The sequence below is a fragment of the Notothenia coriiceps genome, unplaced genomic scaffold (genome assembly GCF_000735185.1).
Source record: "Notothenia coriiceps isolate Sejong01 unplaced genomic scaffold, NC01 NC01_scaffold00027114, whole genome shotgun sequence".
Classification (NCBI taxonomy): domain Eukaryota; kingdom Metazoa; phylum Chordata; class Actinopteri; order Perciformes; family Nototheniidae; genus Notothenia; species Notothenia coriiceps.
This window is the reverse complement of record NW_011359815.1, coordinates 1-5,766: the sequence shown is the minus strand read 5'-3', so window position 1 is coordinate 5,766 and position 5,766 is coordinate 1. Positions and strand designations below refer to the sequence as shown.

The window sequence follows — 5,766 nt, the reverse complement described above, 5'->3', positions numbered from 1 at the left end:
TCTATGATTTCTTTTTCTTCGACTGGTGTGAGGAAGAAAGAGCTATTGTTTTCATTCCAGAGGTCCGTATCTTCTCCTTTAGTTGTTTCTACGGTTTTAATTTTTTCTGTCAGATCTGGCCCCACATTTACAAAGAATTCATTAAAACATTAACCACATCTTCTTTATTATTAATAACATTAGTATTTGTCTATATAGTGTATTTTTCTTTTTGCAGGCATTTTTTAGGCCTTTAGTGATCCATGCACTGTGAGTTTGTTTGTGTCTCTCTCTGCATTGTTTCACAGGACAGTTTTTGTCATAAAGTGATTTAAAAATGTTTAGAAATTCATCATAGGCCTTGTCAATATCGTCTCTCTCATATACTACCCTCCAATTCAGATTTAGTAAGTCATTCTTAAATGCAATTATGTTATCTTCAGTTCTTAATCTTTTGTATTTGAAATGGCTGGCAACTTTAGGTTTCTTAGAACTGCAGTGATAGACAATAAAAACAGGTAAATTATCACTTATGTCACTATATAATAGTCCGCCTACTGTATTGTTTTCCATAATGTTTGTGAATATGTTGTCTATTAATAGCAGAATGAGAAGTGATTCTACTAGGTCTGGTAATTTTATGATACAAACCCATACTGTACAATGTATTGATGAAGTGTTCTGTCATTTTATGCTTATTTGGATTCAACAGGTCAAAATTGTAATCCCCACAGATAAACATAATTTTTATATATATATATAGTATCATGCAGGAGAAAGTGTTGCTACTCAATAGACTTAATGAAATATATTTTGGCTGGTGCTCTGTTCTTTGCTATGGGGGAGCAGCATCGGAGAAGACTCAATAAGGCTGGCTACGTCATTGGCTGCAAACCAGGCACTATTTTTGCACCACAGGCCATAAGACTGCTAAAAACCTGAACTCGATAAACATTCATCTGTTCGTCATCTTGCATTTTACTTATTTATCTAAATAGTTATCACCGCAATAAACTGTATTTAATTTTGTCTTTATGTACAATATTTAACTTCACATTATGTTCTTGTATACATCATATTCTATTTACATGTACTGTATATAGACTTCATGCACTATATATGTTGCATCGTTGGAGGAGCTCGGGTCATAAGATTTTCATTGCCATTTCTACACTATAGCTTATTTGCATATGACAATAAAACCTTTGAATCTTGAATCTTTGAATCTTGTGGGGGAGTGGAGGACCCTAAACAAAATGGTTATCTATTATTGATAATCCTGACCACCAGCTGCTGGATAGACAGACAGGACCTTGTCATGCAGACCAATTCAGGAAATCATTCCTGCCAACAGCAAAGTCCCTCTGTAACAGCTCAATAGAGCTAGCAGAGAAACATACAGTCGTTCCTTTAGTTGATCTATATCAATAACCCTAAACAATGTGTACCTACTGTACTCGACTAACTCACTGGATTTAAATGTTCAAATAAAAACAACACGTACTTTGTAATGTATATACAGTACCCTTTGCTTCTGTTGTTTCAGTAGAGTGGTCTATTAGTATTCTAATGTGGTCTGTTTATTTATAGTGTATTCCTTAGATACCCCCAATAATCCACTTCTTCTCACTCAAACCAAGAGATTCAATTATCTTTACAAAGCTTGAATAAGGAGGAAGTATTTCTTGTTCTGAAACCAGAGATAAGATTGGATCACTTACACATGGAGTGAGTCATGAGAGGATGGACTTACTCATTTGATTTAATTAAGAATGTCTTTTATCTATTTGCCCTCTATTGGAACACCAATACTATAACAGTTGGTTTACAACTCGTTATTCCCCAGCCAATCCCTCTTCATAAATAATTAAAAGTGTATCAGCCCGACAGAGAATACATTACTTGGTTTGCTGCTGCTATTTCTCAATTTAAGGTACATTGAAGAGCACAATATAATTAGCTACTGGACTGTGAAGCAGCTCTGCGGACATTAGTCAGGGTGTGTGTCTGTGTGTGTGTGTGTGTGTGTGTGTGTGTGTGTGTGTGTGTGTGTGTGTGTGCGTGTGCGTGTGTGTGCGTGTGTGTGTGTGTGTGTGTGTGTGTGTGTGTGTGTGTGTGTGTGTGTGTGTGTGTGTGTGTGTGTGTGTGTGTGTGGATGCTTAGGAAGATGTGCCCTTTGCTTTGAAAGGGTACAAGTGTGTTTCGGTCTGTAGCGCTTCTGGCAAAGGCATCGTGAGAAGTAATAAGGGAATGAAAGATGTAAGCAAAGAAGGGGAAAAAATGAAATAATGATTTATAAAGATTTTGCTCTCATATGATACCATTTCATCACCTATGCTCTTTGTTTTAGGACCCGAATGAATCCTTCATTAGCTTCATAAACGTATGCCATATGGACCAGCAGAGTCAGCAGGAGACAGCTCTTTAGCCGGTAATTGATGTTATGTCACATAACCAAAGTAGGCGCACTTATATTAACCTTAACAATGATCCTTTTCCTGAAACCTAATGGGGTAGTTTTGGTGCCTTTACTGAATGAGCACAACAACCACACTCACAACACTCAGCAGTAGGGTACACATGTATATCTGTTCAGTCATTGTTATTTTCATTTCAAAGCATTTCTCTCAGGGCGCCAACATTCACTCTTTTTCCACCTAATTATGAGATTGTTAAAGGTCAGGTGAAAATCGTACTCCTGAGTAATATGACTAACTAAAGAAATACAAAATGTTTCCTAATGCATATTACTGCTAAGAGGCTCCCGTGGCTCTGAACATGGTCTTCTTAGTATTTAATGCTTTCAATTAACCCTTCCTGTAATGCATTATGGATCTTTCCATTTTCACATTATTCTGGGAAATCAATGTTGCTGCTGTCCATCTTGTGTTTATCTGGAACACAGAGTATTAAAAGTTGTTGTGGTTTCAATAAAGCCATGTGATGTGTTGTGCTCATACATACCGCACGGGTCGCAGTATCTGCAGTAACATCAGAGGCGTATGTTTACTATAAATGTTCTGTCAAATTTAAACCCACATTTTATGATCCGCGGCCCGTATCCGAACAAACCAGCTCGGATTACAACTAAAATGTTAACCAATTTAACTGTTGACAAGTACGGCCTCATGAAGAGTGTGTTGCTTTTAATAATAGGAATCCTGATCATGGTCAAGAAGACGTAATGCTTGAACTCATTTTAATCCAAAGGAAAGTTTATAGCTTGAAGGTCTGAAAAACACTAATCAACATTTTGTCATCACAAAGATCATGGATGGACATGTCATGAGCCAATCCAACATTATTTTGGTTTGTGATTTCCTCCAGCTTTCATTGCAATACTTGTCCAAAGGTCAAACACCAAAACCCTTAAAAATATCAAACGCAGTGACTATATTCTAAAACGTATGAAAGTTTGAGAATAGGAATAATCATTTTTGCTTTTTAAATCAACTTGCCCCATTACCTTTCCCCTCATCATCACCTTTTGGTTTCCAGAGAGTGATAATGAGTGTGGGGTTAGACGCACTCCGATCAAACGCCCTCACCCTGCTCCTCACGGTTCATTGACCGCCCCCCAGATTAAAAATCAGGGCGTTACTCACTTTAAAGTTGATTGGGTTTAGTCAACCTTGTCTAATGAAAGCAGCTCGACTGTGCGTTATCAACTCTCATCAGGTTCTGAAAAGATTCACACAGAATGTACAGATATGTGAACAAATTATCAATGGTGGGTTGCTTTGTAGTGTGTAATACCTTGCACATTTAATGGGAAAGTATTTTTTATAGTTTATATTACATTTATATGAAAGAATTATCAAATTAAATCTATGACATTCACAGATATACACTGAAGATATCATATCTATAATGTGGGGCTGAGATTGGAATAGTATCAAACATAGGTAACACAAATAATTTTGGAATAGGAACATAACTAGAAATGCTTTAATCCAGAGTTTGGCTGTAGTCTCCAGAGAGTACATCTCTGTGTCTTTCAAACTCTTTCCTTCTCTTTTTGCTGTTTTTGCACTGATTTCCTTTCCTTTTATTTACTACAAGAAACACTAAACTCAAAATAAAATACGTGTGTTCTATTCGTCTTTTGTAGTTATACAATGCTGCATTGGTTTGGGGTCCCTTTCTTTCATTTTAAAAGCTAAAATGAAAGAACACGAAATCCAATTCAAAATAAACAAATAAACTCATTATTCACTATCATCCATAGACTGTATATATATATAAAGCTATTATCTCATTAGTTCGGGTAATAGTTGTAAAACAATGGGTTTATGTTTTGTCTATTTTGAAAATACCGCCCTTATTGTGAAGTGGTTGTCTTTTTCCAGATGTCCATGTGTTCACACGACTGTGACGTAGCAAGTCTAGAAAACAGTGATTGGTCGATGCAGCAACAAGACCGTCCCTCCTCGATCTTTCATTGGAAGCTTTTTTAAACCCCCTCCCCCTCATTGGCCTGCAGCGCGACTCAGCTATTGGCTGAATTCACGCACCGAAAATTTGAAAATTTGTGTTCTGTTGCTCACGTCCACACACAGTTTGGAATTGCTGCACGGAGAAAGGAATTTGGACAAAGATTACGACTGAATCTGTTCAAAAACAAAGGTGAAAGAAAATATTTCCCCGTAAATACATTTCAAGTATATTTCTTTAACACAGTCAAATTGTTACTTTCTAATCTAGCGAGATTACGATGTAGTTGATTGCTTGTGTTGATTGAATTGAACTCAGCTGCGGTGCTTTTACTTACTAGTCAAGGACGTTTAAAACTAGTTTATTTACGGTTTCATGCGTCATTCAATTCATTTATATTAAACTACCGGAGCAAAGTGCTGTTCATTAATACTCAGAAACTCTTTTATTTAGCAGAAAGTCGCTGCCATGTTATCCGGGGAGGACGGTGCCCAGCTGCAGTGCTGTTTGACGGTGGAGCAGCTGAACTCCTCCGGAGAGACCACCCGGAGGCAGGTCATCCGCAAAGCCTCTATTCTTCTGGGCAGGAATGAGTTCCAGGAAATAATCATTCGGGTCCACGACGGAAAATTATTTCAAAATTACCCTCTGAAAGACTTCAAACTTTTTACAAAATTCGCCAGAGATGGGAAGTGCACGGTTAAAATGGTCCCCGAGAACACACAGCTGCTCTTCTCCAACTGCCCCCCTGACCGGCTGAACCTCTTCCTCAAAACGCTGAGCATCAAACACCAGGCCCTGTTGAGAAGCAAGCCTCTGACCGACCGAGAGAAGCTCAAAGCCGGCCTGCCCCGCAGCTTCGAGGCCATCAGCCCCCTGCAGCAGAAGGACATCCAGAAGGTGAAAGATCTGAGGAGCAAAGAGCCTCCCAAAGGACTGGCAGACCGCACCAATAGCACCGCTGTGGCAGGGTCAGGGAAGCAAGTCAAAAGATCGAGGAGTGACACTAACTTCAGCCCAGTAAGTGGATTAACAACCACCTTTAATTTATTGTACATTTTCTTATTTTACCCACACCTACTTCAAGTTCCAAGGCTTTATTGTCATTAGCACATTAGCTACAGTTTAGATATGGCTATGAAAAACGTAGGTCACAGGCTCCTCCAACCGTGCAACATATAGGACATAGAACAACAAAAACAGATGCAATAATGCAACTTATACAAATAAAATAGAAATAGTGCAAGAAGAGTCTACAAGTAAATGGAATGATATATTAGATAAATAATTGAAAGATGCACATGGATGAATTTTCTTTACAGAGTTCAGCAGTCTTATGGCCTGTGGAATAAA

At 38.1% G+C, this 5,766-nt stretch overlaps 1 pseudogene; it reads left to right on the top strand.

Annotated features, from left to right (window-relative positions):
• The first annotated feature begins 4,487 nt into the window (after positions 1–4,487).
• Positions 4,488–5,433, top strand: LOC104957461 (ATP-dependent DNA helicase PIF1 pseudogene; annotated as a pseudogene).
• The last annotated feature ends 333 nt before the right edge of the window (positions 5,434–5,766 follow it).